The sequence below is a fragment of the Sus scrofa genome, chromosome 1, assembly GCF_054392235.1.
Source record: "Sus scrofa isolate SSC_HxYL_T2T_F1_AM1 chromosome 1, Sscrofa_HxYL_maternal_Yorkshire_Landrace_v2.0, whole genome shotgun sequence".
Classification (NCBI taxonomy): Eukaryota; Metazoa; Chordata; class Mammalia; order Artiodactyla; family Suidae; genus Sus; species Sus scrofa.
The window spans coordinates 27,718,168-27,742,119 of record NC_139383.1 but is presented as its reverse complement, the minus strand read 5'-3'; the positions used below and the strand labels follow the sequence as shown (position 1 = coordinate 27,742,119).

The 23,952-nt window shown below is 40.3% G+C and overlaps 1 protein-coding gene and 1 long non-coding RNA gene across 51 annotated transcripts in view; one reads left to right on the top strand and one right to left on the bottom strand.

Annotated features, from left to right (window-relative positions):
• The window catches only part of MAP7 (microtubule associated protein 7), a 176,851-nt gene that overhangs the window by 79,621 nt on the left and 73,278 nt on the right, over positions 1–23,952 (bottom strand). The gene's annotated exons all lie outside the window — the stretch shown is intronic.
• Positions 7,968–11,976, top strand: LOC146405992 (uncharacterized). Its single transcript, XR_014803172.1, has 2 exons — positions 7,968–10,521; positions 11,053–11,976. It is a non-coding gene; the product is annotated as an uncharacterized LOC146405992 (long non-coding RNA).

Genomic DNA, 23,952 nt, shown 5'->3' with positions numbered 1-23,952 from the left:
CCGATTCTGTACCCACAATTAAAAGCAATCACTAACTACAGAATCAAGTCCAAGCACCCGTGTCTTCCAAATAATCTTCCAAAATCTGGCCCCAGCCCAGGCTGCTAGCTCCCACTTCCTCTCTTCCCAACAATCACCTTGTCGAGGCCTGAGCCCCAGCAGACACTCCTGAGGGCTGGAGGGACGCTCCAAATGGGCTTTGAAGTGAGATTCAGAAAAGGCAGAGGATTTAATTTAGGTGGGGGGGTGCGAGGGATAATGAAAGGCTACAAAGGACAGCGATGAACCAGAAAAGAAAAAAACAAGGCACACAAAACGAGGTGGTGGTTAGATGATAAAAATAACTCTTACGGTGGTGTCTTGGAGGATGGTTTTTCATTCAAGGCATTCACCAGCGCGCTCTGCCCTGGGGATTCTGTACACACATCGCATTTCAGCACCTCCTTCATTTGGGAGGTCATGACTTACTCTACATCCTTCCGGAAGTCAGGAAGCAAAACAGGGGCTTTTTCACCAGGCTGAAGCAGATCTGCAGTTAGTTTTGTAAACATCAAGAGGAACCAAATCAGAAGGGGAAAAAAAAATGAGCCAAAGAGGCCAGATCAGGGTTTTAATACCATCATTTGTGATGGAAATCAGTTCCACAGGAATTCCAACAACTTAGAAGCCAGTGGATTTCTGAAATGAATGTGAAGATCCCCCCAGAGCAAACCTGGTCATCTAGAACATTCTGTGACAGTTCCTGAGCCCCAGTCCTCCTTTTCCAACCACCTAGCATCCTACATACAACTGCTCTTAACCTGCAGAGAGGCACTCACAAGTTGGCGGCAGGACTAAATTACCTCCTCTCTCAGCAGTTTTATAAATGTTATCGGCGTAGGTATTAATTATACACTTGCCTATAAAAAGAAGTAAAAATAAAAATTTCAATTGATTTCGTGTATTTTGTCCTGTTTGTGTGTGTGTGTGTGTGGCATACACAAGTTGCAGGGTCAGGGACTGAACTTGTGCCACAACAGTGACTACACAGGATCCTTAACCCACTGAGTCACTAGGGAACTCCCAGATATGGTGGGGTTTTTTTTGTTGTTGTTGTTGTTTTTGCCACCCCCATGACATATGGGAGTTCCCAGACCAGAGACTGAATCTGAGCCAGTGTATCTTTTAACCCACTGTGCTGGGCCTGGGATAGAACCCTCACCTCCTGCAGCAACCCAAGCTGCTGCAGTCAGATACCTAACCTACTGCACAAGAGTGGAAACTCCCAGGTTTAGCGTATTTTTAATAACATTTACTAGCCTTTCTATATGATAGAAAGACTATGAAGATAAAAATTTGAAAGGCCTATAATCCCCTCACCTGAATAACCCATTTATTCTTTTTATCTTAAGATATGGCTATCATATGGTTAGAAAATTTAAATAGTACCTAAAGCTGTAAAATAAAAAGAACAGCCCTTTCCTTTTTTCTTTCTGGAAAATTTTTTTTTCTATGCGTACATTTATTTGCACTCCGTTTATACAAAACATCATCCTACTCACCCTTCTGTCCCTTTCTTCTCTCATTTGGTAATTTTACTTTGCCTGCTTTTCAAGTTCCTGCTTTAATGGTGTGGCCTTTCATGGTTTCCAATACACGCCTCCAGTAGTGAGTTATTAGTGAGCCCCTACCTCACTTTCTCCATAACTTCAAGCTCTCTGACTGTTCACTGCTGTGAGACTTCAGCCCTGACTGAGTGTAACCTGCCTTCCTGTATCAACAGCAGTCCCTGGCCCCTTGCCCCAGAGGTGGCATATTCAGCTCCTGTAGTTTGGGCCTCTTTGCTTCTGCCAGTCTGGCCTTCCTTTCCAAGGAAGAGGACTACTGAGAGGACTCAGAGGGGACTTGATTTTCCTGGCAAAATAAACAAAGGCAGGAGCCACGGTGACAGGATTGAATCAGAAGCTTAAAAACTCGCTGTGGCCCATGTGGATACATCTACCACTTCCCCTCTCAGTTTTGCAAGCCAAATCTGTACTGGCCCAAGCTGAGGCCTCAGCCGGCTTCCATGGGAGAGACTGCGGGCTGGGCTGGAATCGAATTGCATCTCTGGCACCTTCTCCGCACAGGAGATGGAGCAGGGCGGCAGGAGGTACAAGAATACTTGCTGGTCACCTTCGTGTCCGTTTCAAAGCAGAAGCCTAGGTGGTTAAGGCAGAGCGTGCTGGGAAGGGCGGAAGGCTGAGGCTGTGCCTTCCTCTGGTTATCAGCTGGTGGTGACAAACCGGGGAAGATAGTGGATGACACTTGAAGTGACAGGGCTCCCACCAGGGGAGCTCTGCAGAGACGCTGTACGAGGACTCACTCTTTCAGGGGTATAAGGTCTATGTTCTGAAAATGCATTCGACTATTAAATAATTACGACTATCATCCTGGAGTGCAAAGATATGCAAGCCTAAGCCAAGACTTTGGTAGGCTCAGAGTACATGACCAGGGACTCAGCATCAGGCCAGGAAAAGGGATTTAAACCACAAGCACCCCTCCAGTCTTCCGCAGAAAGAAGTGAGATTTAAAACACAGCGCTCTGCTCCCTTTATTATCTTTCTACTAGACACGCATTTTATTTGTTCAATCTTTTTAGTTTGCCACAACTCAAAACATCCCCAAATAGAGAATCTCAAATTTTGGAACCTATGGAATATCTAACTGTAAATAACAAATGAAAACAAAACAAACTAAAGGATCCCAGTCTGAAAAATAAGAAAGCCGTCTTACAGAGGCCTGCCAACTCTCAAAAGCACAAAGACGACTGTGTGCAGCAGGCGTCACAACCTGGCAGACGGTAGCAGGCCAGACTGAAGGCTCTTCACAGGACAGAACACTAATGGCTATTTGGTTTAGGGGCTGCCACTTAGACACTTATTTTCCAGTATGTACAGTCATCTGAGGTAGGTTACATCCATTTCAAACAAGAGACTCCAAGTACAAATGCTACATCTGCCTAAGTTTTAAGTCTTTGGGGGTCAAGAAGAGCTAAGCCAAAACTAAGCTGATAAACTGACTCCTTTCTTTTCAGTGCTTTGGAAATGCCTTTTACGAGGCCGTTTCTTACTTGACAAAGACCTCCACTTGGGAGCTGGTCCTGAGAGGAGGTGGAGAAGCCAGGATGGGCGAGGGAGTCTGGCAGGGTAAACCTGCACAGATAGCTCCTCCTAGAAGGGAGGGAAAAAACAGGTCCTCGGCGGAGGCGGGGAGGAACTGAGCTGCTGCCAGCCAGGCGGCTCTCCGGCCAGGGAGCCCTGGCCTCATGACTGGGCACTGGATACTGGACTTGACTGTCTCCCCATCCTGTTCTTTAACCAAGAATCTGCTTCCAGACAACCAGCTCTGTTTTCAAAGTCCCAGAGAATCACTGTCAGAAAGGAAACTATGTAAGAGCCATCTGAGCTTCTTAACGAGGTGTGAATGAGTCTCAGCATAGCCTTAGAGGGCCCCTCAAACCTGTCACTTTTCCTAGAAGTGCCAGAATGATCTAGGACGGACAAAGCAATATGGTTTCTTTGCAGTTTACAGATGAGGGACAAACCCCAGACTTCTTCAAACGCTTTTGTTATTCTACCTCCTTTGCCTTATAGCAATGAAAGACCTCAGAAAATTTTCCAAAGGGTGTGTGCTTTCTGTAAACAGTGAGGCAGGGCGAGGCTGTGATACTGTTTGTTCTTCATGCAGATTAAGGAAGGAGAACACCTATGGTTGGGTGAGGACAGAAACTCAGCTATCAAATCAGAATATGAGCAAGTGAAGGGTAGACCACTACTATTGGTATAGATGTTTAGAAAGCGTGGAACAAATAATTCTGAGTATTTTTTCCATAGCGATTCTATGATAACATTAGTGTATAATGGGTTAAATAGGCTTTTGTACGTTATCAGTTGCACATGCAGTATTTTTTTTTTTTTTTTTTTTTGCTATCTCTTGGGCCTCTCCCACAGCATATGGAGGTTCCCAGACTGGGGATCTAATCGGAGCTGTAGTCTCCGGCCTACACCAGAGCCACAGCAACGCGGGACCCTAGCCGCGTCTGCAACCTACACCGCAGCTCACGGCAATGCCGGATCATTAACCCACTGAGCAAGGGCAGGGACCGAACCCGAAACCTCACGGTTCCCAGTCGGATTCGTTAACCACTGCGCCACGACGGGAACTCCCAACATGCAGTATTTTTATAATGTGAATGAGTTCCAGCTTTCAAACAGACAATTCATAAATGAACTTCTGAGACACAACCCCTATGTTATCAGGAGTTGCTATCTTAAATAAAAAAACTATAAAAAGCTACCAAATATGTGTAAGCTGAGGGTCATAGGAGATCATACTTTAGAACAAGTTGAGAAAGGAAGTTCACTTAATAAGGGTCATCAACCATTTCAGTTTTCCTTTTCTTTCTTTTTAGGGCCACACCTGCAGCATTTGGAAGTTCCTGAGCTAGGTTCTGAATCACAACTGCAGCTGCAACCTAAGCCACAGCAATGCAGGAGCCTTAACCCACTGAGCGAGGCCAGGGATTGAACCTGCATCCTAATGGGTACTAGTCAGGTTCTTAACCCACTGAGCCACAATGGGAACTCCTCCATTTCAATTTTTAAAATGTCTTAGAAGCAGTCATTCGTATGTTCCTCAGTTTAGTACCTCTGGATACGCTATTCAATTTTCTTTAGGTAAGATTTTCTGGCAGGCAGGCTGAACTGAACTTAGTAAACAAATATTCAGTAGCAAAATCATGGTAAACACTGATGCCTGGCAAAGACTCCATTTTTCATACGTCTAAAGACATTCTTTTTCATCATCTGAAAACACTATGGATAAGCATTACTCCACTTCAAGGCAGGAAAGGGAAAAATGAGGATGGCTGATGACCATTTTAGTGAGAGCTGTTTTCACACACGGAAACATTTACCCTCTCTAGCTCATTAGACTGACTGTGGAGCATCTTAATCATTTAAAAAAAAAAATCACATTAAAGTTCTGAACTCTGGCTTTCAGAATGATCAAATTAACGTGTGACCACATTGAAAGTGAGTATGTAAGTCTTTGCACTGAGTAAACAGTCACATGGAATTTTTGCTGCATTCACATCTACCCTCTATAATATATCAGCCTCAGCAATATAAGCATTGATGACATGATGGCATAAATGCCACCATACATGGAGACAGAAATAAATACAAATGACATCATTATGTTTCATCTCCATCATCAAGGCTGATTTTTAAATCCTACACAGTGTATGTGCACTGCCCTGGGCTAGACTAGGTGGGTTAAATGGGTTAAACAGGTGAACTTCTGAGACCTCTCGGCTACCTGAAATTTTTACTTGTGTATCTGGTAGGGCAACATCTCTAGAGCAAGGCAAAGGTCTTACAATGGCATACATCGCTGTCAGAAACAATACTGCCTATGGCAGAAATACTAGAGTAAGTACATCCCATTATCCCCAGCAGAGACCTGTCTCCCTGCCCCTTTCCTTCCTCCCTCCACTGACTGACCCTCAAGCTGTATGGTCAGTGTTGAAGGTGCTGCTGCTTCCAATCAGACTGAGACTCCCCATCACCAGAGCCCAGCTGGCTCCTGCCTTGGATTCTTTGGTAATGGAACTGGCTAAGCTCTGGTGCCCACTTATGAGAGGACTGTACCAGAGAGGGGATCTCAGGACTCACTCTCGGTGCTGACAGAGGGGAGCTTCTCACCCTCCATCCCCAGAGCCCTTGGCCCACTCCAGAGATGCCCAGAAGCCAAATGGCTCTGTTCCTTAGAATTTTGTTAGCAGACCTATCACTGAACCCTGGAGTGAAGCCAGCACCATCTCTGTGAGCAGTCCCCTAAAACTCACTGCCACTTAACAGCAATGAATACAGGTACTGTCTGTGCTGGGGTTATACCAATACCTGATATTTGTCTAACTTACATCAATCTGACACCATTTAGCTGAATTTGCATTTAAGAATGGCAGTTTCATCTAAATTTTTGGGGACAGAGACAGAATTCACAGTCATTTCATAGACGCTTTCAATGAAACAAACATCTGCTGGCAACACTTTTATTTCCACTGACCTGGAAATTACCAGCTTTAAAAGCTTGTTGATTCTCCTTTCACTTAAAGGAAAGAATCTTAACTCTTTTCTAAAACTCAACTTTAACAAAAAGTTCAGGCTGAATACAAAAACTAGATAAACTATCCTAATACTGTGGAATATTTAAAATGTTGATTACAAATCTATTTTGTTTTTAGATTATAGATATTTTTTGATTACTTAAAAACTCACTTCAAATTCTACAACCTAAATGTCCATCAACAGAGGAACAGATAAAGAAGACGTGGTACATATACACAATGGAATATTACTCAGCCATAAAAAAGAATGAAATAATGCCATTGGCAGCAACACGGAGGTACCTAGAGATTATCATGTGAAGTTAAGTCAGACAGAGAAAGACGAATATCACTGATAGGTGGAATCTAATAAAAAATGATACAGAAAAACTTATTCACCAAAAAGAGTCAAAGGTTTTGAAACCAAATTTAAAATTACTGTACGGGGAAATGCCGAGAGGAGGGAGAAATTGGGAGGTTGGGATGGCACATACTGTAAATAAAATCAACAAGTAACGAGGACCTACTGTTTAGCACAGGGAAATCTACTCAATATTCTGTGGTGGCCTACTTGAGAAAAGAATTTGAAAAAGAATGTATACATGTATATGTAACATGATGTAACTGAATCACTTTGCTGTACACCTGAAGCTAGCACAGCATTGTAAGTCAACTATACTCCCACAAGAACTTTAAAAGTAATTTTTTTAAGAACTTTAAAAATAATTTTTAAAAAACATGCTTTAAGTTCTCATTAAAAAGGTCCAATTTATTTAAATTTTTTAAAAATTAAAAAATTTTATTGGCTTTATAGTTGACTTAACATTGTGTTAGTTTCAAGTGTACAGCAAAGTGAATCAGTTATATATATATCCATTCCTTTTCAGATTCTTTTCCTATATAGGTTACTATACAGTATTGAACAGATTTCTCTGTGCTAAATAGTAGGTCCTTGTGACTTATCTATTTTACATATAATAGTGTGTATTAATCCCAACCTCCTAATCTATCCCGCCCCCAATGTTTCCCCTTTGATAACCATAAGTTTGGTTTTGAAATCTTTGAGTCTGAAAAACATTCAATTTAGTACATGGTACTTCTACTCATTCAACTCTTGCCCAGAAGGCCTCAAATCTGCTGTCTTATCTAGTATCAGATGAATTCAATAGGAAAGTAGTCAAAGGTGACGCTAACAAATGAAAAAAAAGAAAAAAGAAAACACCACTGAAAACACTCATAATGTAAAAGGGGAAACACAGACTGCTCAGCATAAAATCCAAGCTTTCAAACGTTGAATGTAACAGCAGAACCACTGTAGAGGGAAATTTCACATACACATAAGTATATAACAATAACCAAAGCAACACATAAAAAATAATAAAAGCAACAAAGTTCCTATGTGGCTCAGTGGGTTAAGGATCCAGCTTTGCCGCAGCTGCAGCTCAGGCTGCAACCATGGCACGGGTTCACTCCCTGGCCTGGGAATTTCCACATGCCAGAGGTGCAGCCAAAGGAAAACCAAAACAAACAAAAAAACAAAAGTAGCAACTGTGAGAGCCATTTAGCAAGTCCCATCTAATGTAACAATCACTGTGCCTGAGGGTTTACATCCATCACATCTAATTCCTATAGGCACCATGCAAGGTAGACAAGGAGCATCCCATGGTACAAGGAAAACAGAAGCAGAGAACAGTATGCAATGGTGAATGGATCTGCCTTGGTTTGCCTCCAGAATTTGTGGAGTTTTCATGATCACCACGTAGGGTTGAACTCACACACTAGACTACTACAGAGTAACTGAGACCTGGTCCTGGGGCATGAGAGGAGGCCCGTAGGATTTTCTTCTTTTTTTTTTCTTTCTTTTTTGGGTCGTTTTAGGGCTGCACCTGCAGCATATGGAGGTTCCCAGGCTAGAGTCAAATGCGAGCAATAGCTGCCGGCCTACATCACAGCCAAAGCGATGGAGGATCCGAGCCTGATCTGTGACCTACACCATAGCTCATGGCAACGCCAGGTCCCCGACCCACTGAGCAAGGCTAGGGACTGAACCTGAATCCTAATGGATACTAGTCAGGTTCGTTAAATACTGAGCCACACGGCAACTCCGTTACTCTTTTTTTTTTTTTTAATGAGAAAAAAATCAAGAAGCCTCTTGCTTTTGATGATCTTTCTGACCCTAAGAATTTGCAAATCGGCTTTGTGAAAGTTCAGCCCTGCCCAGGCAAGGACACAAGAAGTCACAGTAATTTTACTCTTTCCCAGAAGTTCACAATACTAACGGATTCATGACGAAGCCACAGTTAGCATAACAGAAAAACAGTGGTCTCTAAGATAACAGAAACAGAAGCAAGACCTTCAGTGAAATTAAAGAAAATCCACATGGGATGAAATCCTATTTCTCTTTCTTAGCTCTCATTCTCCCCCTCCTAGCTTAATTAAAAGGTATACAGTGGAGAGAACAATAAACAATTCTCATAGCAATCTGACAGGACATACAAGGCAAATGCCTCCACCGCTGTCTCTGCCAAAATTCAGGCAACAGTACAACTCGTACATGCAACTCAGTCTTAAATTGCACTAACTTGTATTTCGTCAAAGTGAGACACTGATTTTAGGTTCAACTGTACTGTTGATCACTTAAACCCAAAAACTGTGTGCACGATACATAAAATCTTCAGGATACACCCAGGAAGCTCAGGCCCATACAGTTCCTATTGTCCGGAATAAAAGTCACAAGTCTATTGCCATCTCTCTCTCTTCTTTTCTGCTTTTTGAAATGAAATGCAACTGTTTTCAGACCCTCTACTGAGTTCAAGTTCACATCTTGAACATGGGTTTGAACTGTGTGGATCCACTAACATATAGATTTTTTTTTTCCCAGCAGTAAATACTGCAGTGCTCCACGGTCCATGGTGGGTTGAACCTGAGGATGTGGAGGAAGCTGGGGATGCGGTTCCGACTAAATTCACTGAGCTGTCACAAACAATCACTATTTTCTAGTTCAGAATTAAGCTAGGATTATATTAATAATTGAGTAGCCATAAGCAACTTTTTCAAAGACAGCATAGGCCAGGAAGAAAGGAAATCTTGGTAAGAGAGTAATAAAATGCTAAGTGTGAGAGTCTGAAGCTGACGGACAGATATAAACAGGGAGTGGCTGGCTTGGCGGTCAGCTTCATGCCTGGTCTCGCTCCTGCTATGAAGGGTAATCTTGGGCTGATGGCCAGTCTAAATATTGCTGGATTCAACCTGGACTCGGTTTGTTACCATGAGCTGCAGGTCGGGCTGGGCAGGTTAGCTCGGCTGGCTAGAGCAGGGGCTTGAAGTCCAAAGCATGACCCACATCCTGACGTGGCTGCACAAAGTCACAGAAAAGGACAATGAATGAGGGCTGAGAGGTGTGAGTTGGGTGGGTATACGTGTAACAACTCAGCAAAGTATTTAATCAGTGGGCATCGTTCCAGGTATGCTAATACCACAGTGAGGGCGGCAACGTTAAACGCTCTGGAGAAATAGAAATAGGTACTTAGAAAATAACGCAGTAAGTACCGAGATGAAGGCATGTACAAGAGTCTATGCAGGCAGAGGGAAAAGTAAGGAGGCTACCCTGAGTAGGGGACACTTGAGCTGACCCAAAAGCCTGAATCGGGATTTGGGTGGGGGGCACTTCCAGTCAAGAAGAAGGCAGGATAACCAAAAGCGGGAAGGAAGTCAACCAACGCAGGGCAAAGGGCAGAGATATGCATCAGACTTCAACCGTGCTGACCTGAAAACCTGTCAACTTCTTCATTCCTTTAAAAACACTTTTCTGGGACAGTGAGTGGGTTAAGTGGCACAGTGGGTTAAGGATTCTGGCATGGTCACTGCTGTGGCTTTGGTTAGAGCCCTGGCCTAGGAACTCGCACATGCCACAGGCATGGCCCCAAAATAAATAAATGAAACTTTAAAAAATTAATTCAAAAATACTTTTCTTAAAATATGTAATTTTTTGGCACTTGTTGCAAGGAGGAAACCACACATTTCACATCACATTTTTACTGCTTCCTAATTTTATTTTATTTTTTGTCTTTTTAGGGCTGCACCTGAGGCATATGGAAATTCCCAGGCTGGGGGGCGAATTGGAGCTGTAGCTGCTGGCCTACACCACAGTCACAGTAACGGAGGATCAGAGCCACGTCTTCAACCTATGCCAAAGCTCACGGCAACGCAAGATCCTTAACCCACTGAACAAGGCCAAAGATCGAACCCGTGTCCTCCTGGATACTGGTTGAGTTTGTTACCGCTAAGCCACAACGGGAACTCTTCCTAATTGGCTTTTTTTTTGCGGGGGGGGCTCTTTTTACCTTTTCTAGGGCCACTTCCAGCGGCATATGGAGGTTTCCAGGCTAAGGGTCTAATCGGAGCTGTAGCCACCAGCCTATGCCAGAGCCATAGCAACGTGGGATCTGAGCCGTGTCTGCAACCTACACCACAGCTCACGGCAACGACAGATCTTTTACCCAATGAGCAAGGCCAGGGACCGAACCCGCAACCTCACGGTTCCTAGTCGGATTTGTTAACCACTGCGCCACGATGGGAACTCCCTTGCTTCCTAATTTTAAATGTGAGTTCAAGGACACCAAGCTGTCAGAGTTAGGAGAAAAGCCCAGTATTGAAATCAAATTAACTTTAAAAAGAAAAAAGTTGGAGTTCCCATAGTGGCACAGTGGTTAACGAATCCGACTAGGAACCATGAGGTTGCGGGTTCAATCCCTGGCCTTGCTCAGTGGGTTAAGAATCCGGCGCTGCCATGAGCTGTGGTGTAGGTTGCCGACACAGCTCGGATCTGGTGTTGCTGTGGTTCTGGCGTAGGCCGGTGGCTACAGCTTTGATTAGACCCCTAGCCTGGGGACCTCCATATGCCGCAGGTACAGCCCTTAAAGGACAAAAGACTAAATAAACAAACAAACAAACAAATAAATAAAACAGTTCTTACAGAACAAGCTCTCAAAGCATATCTCATTTGAGGGTTTATATGAAAACCACCCATGGGCCTTTAACACAGAGACGTCTAGGTCTCCCCCGGACCTGCTGAACTGCAATCCTGAGGCACAGGGCTTAGCTGTGCAATTTTCAATAGTGCCCTAGAGGAATCTGATGTACATCTCTGATTCAGAACCGATGGACTACAGAATTTAAGCTAGGATTCCTCTCCCACAAGCATAAATGACTTTTCACATTTTTCATTCCTTGGCAAAAAAAGGCAAGTCTGGGTTCCTGGACTAAGAGTTTAGGAGGAGCTAGTCTTCCCCTGTCTGGGGAGCCTTTAGTCTGGGGTATGCATGCTGCTCAGGGTACCTGAGGGCTTTCCACAAAAGCGTTTTAACCTTTTCTCTGCTTTGGCTCCTTTGGCAAAGGTCAGGCTAGATCCCGTCTCAGGATAATATTTTTAAACACATAAATTAAAACACAGAGCGTTATAATAATACACATTTAATTTATATTTAAAAGCTTATCAAGATATTAAAATGTTTATAGTATAAAAATACATGTGCTTCTTTATCAACTCATTAAATAACATAATCTAAAGGCATGTTTCAAAACTGCCATGATTTTAAAGCAGGTATTTGTCTTTTGAGTTAAACTGCCTTTTGAGATATCTGAAACAACGGTGACATCATATGAAAATATCTGACTTCTGTTAATGCTAATACTGCTGTGGGTTTTTTTTTTGTCTTTTTTTTTTTTTTTTTTTTTTTTTTGTTGTTGTTGCTGTTTCTTAGGCCGCTCCCTCGGCATATGGAGATTCCCAGGCTAGGGGTTGAATTGGAGCTGTAGCCACCGGCCTATGCCAGAGCCACAGCAACGTGGGATCCGAGCCGCGTCTGCAACCTACACCACAGCTCAGGGCAACGCCGGATTGTTAACCCACTGAGCAAGGGCAGGGATCGAACCCGCAACCTCATGGTTCCTAGTCGGATTCGTTAACCACTGCGCCACGACGGGAACTCCTGCTGTGGGTTTTTTGCTCACATTCATGATTAAAGGAAATGTTCATTTTCCAGAAGAGGTTACGGAAATAAAGATGCAATTATTTTCCTCATCCAAATTCCAAAACTCCAGGTTAAAGAACTCTTGGTAAATGGAATCTATGTACATGGAAGGTTTTAAGGGAATCAGTTTCTAAACTCTTTCCTAAAACTTTTCCACCCTGCTTTTCACATTCCACCTTTTCCCACTATCGTAAGAAATACACACCATTTACGCAATCTGAATCTATGTGCCTCGTGGTTTGTGGTGTAAAAACCCTTTATTGCCACTAGTGGAACAGGAAGAAGGAGACCCTTGCGGAAAAGGTGAGACCACTATGGAAAACAGTATGGAGGTAACTCAGAAAACTAAATATAGAACTACCATATGACCCAGCAATCTCACTCCTGAGCATATATCTGGATAAAACTTTTCATAGAAAAAGATACATGCACCCATATGTTCGTTGCAACATTATTCACAATAGCCAAGACATGGAAACAAACTAGATGAATGGATTAAGAAAATGTGGTATATATACAGAATGGAATACTCAGCCATAAAAAAAGAACAAAATAATGCCATTCCCAGCAACATGGGTGAACTAGTGACTCATACTAAGTGAGAAGTCAGAAAAAGAGAGACAAATACCATATGATATCACTTATATCTGGAATCTAACATGCAGCATAAATGAACCTTTCCACGGAAAAGAAACTCATGGACTTGGAGAACAGACTTGTGGTTGCCAAGGGGGAGGGGGAAGGAGTAAGATGGGCTGAGAGTCTGGGGTTAATAGATGCAAACTATTGCCTTTGGAATGGATAAGCAATGAGATTCTGCTGTATAGCCCAGGGAACTATATCCGGTCACTTGGGATGGAACATGATGAAGGATAATGTGAGAAAAAGACTATACACACATACATACATATATATATGACTGGGTCACTTTGCTGTACATTACAAATTGACAGAACATGGTAAATTGACTATAATGGAAAAAAATCATAAAATAAAAAAAACCAAGAAATACAATGAAAGCAAGGCCCTGCATTACGTGAGTGAAGGGTGAAGAGTACCAGGACATGTCATCACTGAATGTGCCATGTTAGCATATGGGTTATTTTGAGCTGAAGGCAAATGAGAAACAGCAGGCACAAGGAACTCTCTGTCCTCCTCCTTTCTGCCTAAATACAGGGCATAAATTTCCCCTTGTGAAGGTGATAAATTTCCATTTTAAAGGTGCCCTCCTTTCCCATACCAGGAATAGGAGAAGCATTTTTATCACTAGAAACAACTTGAGTCAGCTTAACAAATCTTACTAAATAAATAACCCTTACCTATCATTAGTTCCTCCCATATATTTACCTCCCCACAATTTACAGCCTCTAGAAACCCAAAACCCTTTTATCTAGTCACTTCTCCACAATTTATCACCCTTTGTTAAAATGGTATATAAGACCCCGAGTTTAAACGCTTTGGTGAAATTTTACATATTTTCTGTGTAGCCCTCATGCATATACAAAAAATAAGAAACAAATGTATTTTATCCTTTTAATCTGTCTGTTGATAGGTTAATTCTCAGGCTTTAGTAAAAGGATGTTAAGGGGGTAGAGGAAAAAATTTTCTACCCCCACACAAGTAAAAAGGTTTGCTTCTCATGTCCATCTATATTGATGTGTCATCTGTCATAGAACACAAATTATATGTATTTGCATTAAAAAATGAAATCAGGGAGTTCCTGTCACGGCTCAGTGGTTAACGAATCCGACTAGGAACCATGAGGTTGCAGGTTCGATCCCTGGCCTTGCTCAGTGGGTAAAGGATCTGGCATTGCCGTGAGCTGTGGTGTAGATCACAGATGCGGCTAGGATCCCGCATTGCTGTGGCTGTGGTGTGGGCTGGCGGCTACAGCTCCGATTCAACCCCTAGCCTGGGAACCTCCATATGCCATGGGAGTGGCCCTAGAAATGGCAAAAAGACAAAAAAAAGAAAAAAGAAATCAGGTCTTTCTGTCAGAAAATAAGAATAATCATCTGGCCAGTGGTTACATCAATCAGGATTGGGTTTTTTTTTTTTTTTTTGATGAAGGAGTTAAAATTTTTTTTAAATAAATCATTTTGGATTTCAATTTCTGAATCAATAAGTGGCACATGGTTTTTCAAATTTCTGCTAGGATTCATGCAAGCCAAAGTGTCTGAAGGCTGATCGGTATTCCTTAGAATACGGCCACAAACCTCCTTCATCAGAAACACTTGAGTACTTGTTAAAAATGCAGACTTTTATGCCTCATATCTGAGACTTACATTACTTGAATCTGCAGGGGTAGGGTCTGGGAACCTTCACTGTTAACAAGCACCGCGGCTGAATTAGATGTACACACCACAGCTGAGAACCACTGCACTTTATGTTACTTTATATTCTTTATCACTTCATGGTGAAATCTCCCAGAAATAACATAATAAAATTTTAATCATTTTTTGGAACCATATTTTATCCTCTGACTCCACAGACGGGCAGTTGTTATCAGCTAAATTATATAAACTCAACACAGGCTACTAACTGATACTCAGAATTTGTATGGCAGAATCAATGGCATAGAAACTCTCTCTTCAAGCATCACTGAGTTTTCAGTGGTGTAGAATCACTATTAAAGATGTTTTCTGTAATATATGTACCTTAAAAAACTGACACTGTTTTTGGATAAGCTACAAACAAGACCATCACACAACAGAAAGGCAAATATTTCCTTTTACTCAAACATAACTCCTAGCACATGATCTAATAATAAGACTTCAACAATGATCCTACTATATAATATAGTCATTGTCAGAAAACATCAAAGCTTTAGGGTTAAAACTCAAGGCATTTGGCATTCCATGGGTACTTCATTAAGTTAAATTTATTAACAAATTTCCTGGAATAAAATTCTCTTAATCATGCTACATGGAGCTTCAATTTGGGGCCTTTAATGAATAAAAATTCAGCAAATGACCCAGATTAAAATTATTCTTGAAGGTGGGCCCTGCTCACTGGTACTTTCTGGAAGTGAGATGTGTTGACAAATTGTTTACACCTAACGCTTCTTTGTTAGGTCTCTCAGTTTTCATGGGATCAGATCAATTCTACTTCAAGGTCAACTGCTAGTTAAATCATGTGATTTCCACTATTAACTGACAACACAGAATGTAATCCAGAAACTTGCCAAGGAGCACAGGATCTCATACTCGCTGTTACTCAATAGCCAGACCAAGCTCAGTTTCAAGAAGCTATATTATGCGAAATTACAATAGACGAATTCTCATCATATTCTAACATCTACTCTTGTATTAAGACAGGCTAACAGAGAGCCGAGCAGTGAACTACATTGTCCTCTGTGAAACCTGCTTTTATGGTTAGTCCCCAACTTTTTACATTCCATCTATTTTGAATGTTTTAGCACTCATTTCTACACTCAATAACAGCTAAGGCTAAAAAAACAAACCTCCAAAACACTCATATATTTACATGATAATTAGAATATTTTAAACTAAAACACACACCTCACACATACGCACCCCAAACAAAAATTTTATAAAAATTGAGACTAAAGATTTCCTTTCCAGAGCTTCTCTTTCCTTTTGTCAATGCAGTAGAGATGTGTTTTCATACCATTCCAACTAAAATAATAATTTATAATACATCTTTAAGCTGTAACAATTACGGCAAAATTTAAAGCCTCAAATATTGGCCAAATAAGCATCATTTTGAAAAATACTTAAGTCCTTGGTGCTTGAAAAAACGGAAATATTGTTCTTTTAATATTAATTTATCTTGAACGTCATCACCTAAGATTTTAAGCAATAACTTTCATATGGTGTTGTACTAAAACACATTTTTTTTTAAAGGCAAGGAGTCCAAGGAATTAGAAATAAGCTACTTTGAGTTTTCAAGGAACAAGTACATTCTGGGAATTCATAATAATGCTCTGAGGTCCATGCTGGAAAAATGTTTAGAAATAAACTTCACTTGCAATAAGGTCCTTTTGGCAACACAACTGTATAAACCTTTGTGTGATGAGAGTTAAGACTTTTTTTTGGCTGTGCCCAAGGCATGCAGAAGTTCCCGGACCAGGGATGGAACCCAGGTCACAGCTGTCACCAGAGCCACAGCAGTGATAATGCCAGATACTCAACCCGCTGAGCCACGAGGGAACTCTAGGGAGTCAAGACTTTTAAAAGGTCACAACTGTTAAAGGACAATGAATTTCTTACAAAGTATTTCTCTTCTACAAAATGGTTTTCCTGCAATGCCTGACAGAAAAAGACACAGGTTGAAGAAGTAACAGCAATCCTTTCAGATGCTGAGAAAGGAAAACACACTTTCATGTCTTATTACCTTTTAGAATGACTAAAAGAACCCTTCCCCATTACTAGATCCATTGCTTTCTGAGCACCTACATCCAACATGGTAGGCCCTGGGGATACGACGGTGGCAGAAGCAGGCATGGTCCCACACACACGGAACTTACAAGCTATAGGGAGGCAGGCTTTAGAAAAATGATCACACTAATTTTACACTGTAAACTGGGACCACAGCTCTGAAGGGAAGGAACGCAATTCTATGGAGGAATCTAACACAGGAAGCTGAATAAATGTTACTATTTAAAATTTCATGTGGCTTCTTTTAAACCATTTATCCTTTTAACACCATTGAGGATACAACTCCAGAAAAATACTATACCTAAAACTTAGAGTCCAAAATTTATTTCCAAAGAGATTTCTTCATTTAGTTGGTTTTCAAGTAACACTGTCACATCTACTACTTCATAAATGCAAATTTTTAAATGGAATATGATACCCACAATGGAATAATTTTGCCTATTTGACTAAAAATTAAGAACTTGGATGCTTCAGCATAGAAGTCAGTATTTTAATTATTGAGTTCTTATTTTTTAAGAAAGACTTTTTGAGATATATGATTTTTTTTTTTTGCAAAGTGGCTAAATATTCTCAGAAGAGGAGAGGCTAAATAGCATAAATCAACATCCTGTGTTTAGAAGGTTACTGTGAAACTAATAAGAACTGCAAATGCATGGAGGTAAAAACCTCTCTGTTTCTCTCATGGGTATAATTTCAGAACATTCTGATGACAGCTATTGGCTGGAAACCCTGTGTGCATTCTGCATATTTCAACAAAGTTTAATAATTGATAAACATCCTATGTCATTAATTTATAATAAATTGAAGCTGCTTCAGAGTTTTCAAATGTACTGTTTAAGATTCTACCCAGTCAGTGGTAATTAGCTGAGGGTGACAGCTCTAAAATTCCTCTATTTGCATATGTCATATTATGCCTTCTGAAAAATCCAGTAACCTTGGGTCCACTCACCCAACACACAGCAAAGCTAAACTGTTGACACTGTGGTGAAGGAAAGCACAGCATTTATTGTAGGGTGTCACATAAGGAAAATGAGCAGCTCATGCGCTAAAGACCCAAACTCCCTGATGGCTTCCAGGAAAGGGTTTTCTAAAGACGGTGTAAGGGAGAAGGTCTGGGGGCGAGTGATTAGCTCATGCACAATTTGGTTGTTAGCGAGTTAACAGGGTGGTATTCTGGGAATCTCAATTCCCAGTTTTCTGGTTCCAACCAGTCTGGGGTTTGTGTGTTGGTGGTCAGCATAGAGTTAACTTCCTCCACCTAACAGGGGTTTCATATCTGTAAAACGACTCAAGGATGTGGCTCAGCATATTAGCTATAGCCCTTGAAGAGGGACTAAAGGGCCTTAATTTTGTTTTATGGCTCAACTATTATTATTTTGTCTTGCTTGACAGCTTTCCTTTGTTTCTGCATTTTTTTCAATTCTGATTAAATTTGCTCTTCGGAAGTCAGGGAAGGCCTAGGAAGCTAAAGCTTTTTTTACAAATAAGAGGTGGGGGATGTGGGAGTGGAGAGAATCTGTCGCCAGGAAGGCCCCATAGGGTCCTGCTTGGTTTCAGTCCCATTGGCAATCAAATGCTAATTTGGGTTTAGGGCTGAATAGCTCACGAAGATTTAACCCCATCCAACTGATCTATCTGCAGTAAAGATATCTTCACTTATCCCACATACAAAAAGGTCTACTGGTGATTTAGATGTTAAATTCAGCTGGTAGAAGGGATACCTGGAGACAAGCACCTGCTTCAGTTTATGCCACCCTTATAATCACAGCACACAGTCAGGAATATTGCAACAAGCTTCATATGTGATTAGAACTATCCCTTTCTGGATCCTTGGTCACCTATGCCTCATTTTTCATCTTGTGTGGATCCAGAAAAGGAGCATTAGGCATGTGCTTCTGAATGTAGCACTGAAATCCTGAAAATACGTGGAACAGAAAGTATATTGGCATTTAGTGATATGAGTCTAACGCTATTAACGTGTTTTAAAACTATCGACTCCTCAATTCCATTTCTGAGACTCTGTCTCAAGGAAATAATCTAAAATAGGGGAAAAGCCTTACATCTAAAGATGTCCATTGGAGAATCATGAAGGGCATCAGCATAGGCCACTCCAAAAGATGACACTTTAGAATTAAGTATTATTTTCAGCTGATGGCAACTGAGAAGCAACAGGCAAAAAGAATTCTGCGCACACACCCCTCACCCACCTAAAATCGGGGCATAAATTTCCCTCGTGACAGTATCCCCCACTCCTGGATCAGAAAGAGGAGACTGACTCATCCCAAGAGACAGACTGGAGTTTGCATAAACAAACCTCACTACATTAACCCTATTTCCCATTAGCTTGATTTCCTAGTCACTTTCCCACAGTTTATCCCTCTCTTGAAGCCCAAACGCCCTCTTTTGTTAAAATGGTAAATATTAAATCCAGCTAAAATCCTTGTTTTATTTAACTTGATTGTGATTACTGGCTAGTATTGATGGCACTGAATTATAAAAACATCACAATTTAAACTGCATTTTGATTATCAGAAAATACAAAATTCAAATATTCAAGGCAAGACTTTTATATCAGTTAAGAACGGTATGATTTTATTATTATTAAAGTATAGCTGATTTACGTTTCTTCAAGTAAAACAAGAACTCTTAATAAAATGTTATATTAAAATGTTAATCTTTGACTCAGGACTTTATAACTGTTGTTACAGAAAAACATGAAAACTAGGCATTGTTAATATTAAATCAAGTAAAGGGAAAGCTTAAATATTAACTTTTACCTTCTTGGTCCTTCATCACATGTTACTTGCTATTCAAGTAATGTTACGTTATTCTGTCTGAGATAAGATATTGAAAACACATTTATATAACCAGATTATGATCCAGAAATAGATTACGGCATTATCTTTTAAAATAGGACTTATAGAAAAATAGCTTCTATAGGAGAATGAATCTCATGTATTAACTATTTTTCTTTTTAGGGCCACACCCACGACATATGGAAGTTCCCAGGCTAGGGGTCAAATTGGAGCTACAGCTTCCGGCCTTCACCACAGCAACACGGTATCCAGCCCACATCTGTGACCTACACCACAGCTCACAGCAACGCCGGATCCCTGACCCACCAAGTGAGGCCAGGGATTGAACCCATGTCTTCATGGATACTAGTCGGATTTGTTTCCACTGCACCACAATGGGAACCCTTTAAAATTTTAATCTAACTTTTAAAACTGGACTATAGTTCAACTGAAATTTATCTATTCATGTCACCTGAAGTTCTGATAAGAAAAATTATACTGTCAAGACCATAACACTGATGCTCGCAATTCAGTACTAAAATGCCAGTTCAGAGAATATACAGTTCAGTGAGTCAGTGAAATGCTCTGAGAAAGGACTGGTGATTTTTAATATAGGATTTGCATCTTAGGCTATGAGTAATGAATCTTGGAACTTAAACACCTCTAGGTTGCTACCTTGCTGCCCTTCTTGTTGATTCACTAGCAACACACATTTCCTAGAAAGAGAACTTCTGCCTTCGATATGTCCCTGCCCCTGCTCTTTATGAACATCTGTGTGTTTTGCTATGGTGGCAAGTTAAACTCCATTTAAACTAACAGACTTTGAGATCTCGGGAGGTTTAGGTGAGTGAATGATACGTGAATGCTTTAACTGTATTGATGCTTGTTTCAAGGACCACCTAATCTAAATATTCATCAGGGTCAAAAGATAAAAGCTCTAAAAAAAAAAAAAAAAAAAAAAAAAAGTCGAAGAATGATTTTTCTCTGGGGAAATTTCTAGCACTTTTTTTTTTTTTTTCAGAGTGATAGTGGCTAATTAATAGATTTTAAAAGTTTGGTACCATTATCATTTTAAAAAAAAATCATATATCCAATGATATTTATAAAGTATTATAATAACCACAAACACAACTGCTATTTGTTGAATGTCTATTATTCTTCAGATTATACTACATACTTTAAGCATTTTGTCTCATTCAATCTATTCCTTATAGTAAGCCTGCATTTAGGTAATACTCTTCCCACTGTACAGAGATGAGGGTCAAAAAAGAAATTTGCCTAACATAAATGGCTAAATCAGGAATAAAATCCACATCAATTTGGAAAAAACCTGGTATCTTAACCATGATGCTACAGTGTTTTCTAAATTTCTTTTTCCAAATATGGCATTAAAAATTGTACCTTAGTCTTTTTACCATTTTGGTGGGGTTTGCTCCCTAAATAATGATATACTGGCCAATCATAAAGCACTTAAATTCTCATTTAAGGAAAGAACTTCCACTGTTTTTCTGTATACACTCAAGTATACACAGTAATTTAGCTTAATGATTAGAAATCACTTTCTGGAGTTCCCGTCGTGGCGCAGTGGTTAACGAATCCGACTAGGAACCACGAGGTTGCGGGTTCGGTCCCTGCCCCTGCTCAGTGGGTTAACGATCCGGCGTTGCCCTGAGCTGTGGTGTAGGTTGCAGACGCGGCTCGGATCCCACGTAGCTGTGGCTCTGGCGTAGGCAGGTGGCTACAGCTCCGATTCGACCCCTAGCCTGGGAACCTCCATATACCGCAGGAGCGGCCCAAAGAAATAGCAAAAAGACCAAAAAAAAAAAAAAAAAAAAAAAAGAAAAAGTAATCACTTGCTTATATATAAACTCAACTATCTTAACTTGTTAATTGTTGCCATTTTATAGGGAAAGGGACTTAGGCTCAGAAGGGTCAAATGGGGTTTGCCTGTGGTCATGAAGTGCTGAGTTTTAAAATTTGGTCTTTTAAGTCTAAAGTATAATTTGTCTTCTTATAGAGGTATAGATTCACTGGAACTTTGAGACAGGCTAGTATTTTCTGAAAGTCTTGTTTAACAAGATTTTTACCTTCTAGAAACTATATCTACATAAAACCTCAAGAAGAGGCGTCCGCCAGGCTGTGGAATCCTTCCTGAGTGTGTGGGAGGGGCTGCTCCTAAAGAAGAACTCTGACTTTCCCAGGGGTCAGAGGAGAAGGGAGCTTATCGGCCTGTGACTTGGCCTTTCACCATAGCAGTATTTACTTTTTCTAGAGTCCTTAATTTAACTATTTTTCATGAAGGAGGCAGTTTTTGGTTTTCTGTTCTTGGCAGCTGGTTAATCGTCTATAACAGAAGACAGCAACGTTTCTTGCTTTCTTTTCCTCCAAAGGCTGGAACAAAGCATCAGAGCTTTGTCAAGCACAGAGTAAATTAGCATGTTCTCGTGTATTGAGCCTCTTACTTTTACAAAAAAGTGTATCTCTGTTTTTGTTATTTTGTCTGTATAAAGAAAGCTGGTGTGGCCTTCCCTCTGTTGCCCCGCTGAAAAGGGATTGACCCATTAGTCTGATAAACTGATAGGTGCCTACTAGTTGCCAGGCATCACTGCAGGTGCTTGGGATACAGCAGTGAACAGAAGAGCCCAAATTCCCTGCCCCCATCAAGCATCCATTCTAATATGGGGAAAGGCAACAAACATCACAGCAGCTAGTGATAAGCGCCAAGGTGAGAATAGGGCAAATAACAGAAAGCAGTTTTTGTCTGGGATGGGGTGGAGGTGGCTTGTCACACTTACACTTTATAGTTTATCCTCAAGCAGCCTGTCAGTGTCAGTGGGGGTGGAAACAGGTTCTGCTCCCATGGCATGATGGACTTTCATGAATGAGACAGGTGCCATGCGACCCGTAGAGAGCACCCACTCCCCTTCATCTCCATCCCACAAAGAGTTATGGTTTTTTACACTGAAGTTTTAGTTTATGGAAACATGAAGCTACTATGTTTTCTACTTTTCTAAGGTCTATTCAATATTACATTACAAGACGGAAATTGGAAAAGACCAAACGCAGCATCAAAGGCAAATTTGGTATTTTGAAACCACTGATCTAAGATTTTTGTGGGGGACCAATTTTCTGGATTAACAAAAAAATTTATCCCTCAATTTAAGTTTTATCTATTGGCTATTTATCCAATATTCTTACTTACTGAGTAACCTATATTTCATATGATTCGAGCAATCTTATTTATCATTTAAATAATTCATTATGAAACCCAATGCTTATTATGCATCAACTATGTCTTATCCCAATATTTGAATACTATATGTAAATAGTCTTTCTGCACAGGAAGATGTCTTCATAAAATAGACTCATTAAGGACAAAGTAAATTTAAAAGTGAGTTAAGTGAAACAATAGATATAATTATACTGATTTTTTTTGGGGGGGGGGAAACCAAGCATTGGGTGAGGTATTTTGCCTCTTATTTAATGTATACACAGCCCTGAAAATTAGAAATTATTCACATTGTACAATGATGATGCTGACACACTTACAGAATATAAATAACTTGTCTGAAGTCACAGAACTAGTGTCAGAGCAAAAAGAAAGACTCAGATCCAACTCCAAAGGTACTTCTAATATGCACTTTGACTTCATATTTTATAATCATAAACCACCAAAAGCAAACCACTTATTTACAATATAATCTACTTCCTAATGCTTAATGGATACTGACCCTATACATAACTCATATTTCTTTCCTAGACTTTTTTTTTATTATAAAACTTGGAAATATTATCTACAAAAATGGAAATGGATAATATTTTAAAAGGGCAAATAAAAGAGCGAATAAAGCAACTTTATTACTCTTCAAGAATGCAACTTGATAAAACATTTAGTATATAAAGAAACTTTTAGAAAAGAAAACACAGAAATAAAAATTTCTCTCCAAAATGTCATGCATATGATTTCAGTGACTAGTTTTTTCTGTACAACCCATATGTGAGTCATTTAATTTATATGCTATGAAAACAAAAGCATTCTGGTGAGGAAAGATATGAGAGGAAGATGCAGGCAATGGTTTTGATGAAAAAAAGAAACTGAAGAGGTAGGCATGAGAAAAATAATCTTTTTTAATCAGCAAAACCCTAGGACTCCTTCTAAAATATAAAAGAAATCATTTTCCAAAATTGTGATCTGATCCACATACAAATATTAAGAGCAATAAGAAATCAATAAATTATATGCTAAATGTTCTCTGGACAGCAAAGCAATTGTGCATCCAGCCTGCTACTGCCTACATCCGCATTCTTAAGGAGACCCTGGGAGCTGTTTCAGGGTTTTCACTTTGGTTTTTTGTCAAAAGAAAAAAAAGTGGGGACATGGAAAATGGACAATAATGGTGGTTTGCTTTGAATTTTCAGCCACGTGAAACTGTCACATGGCTGCAGGACCAAGTATAAATCCATCATCCATAGATCATAACAAAGATTGTTTCATTTAATTAAAATTCCCACTTTTCTTTCTTAGAACATTAAAACCAACAGGCACCCTCCCACCCACCCAACAAAAGGATCCATTAAAAGATTTCCTACTCTGT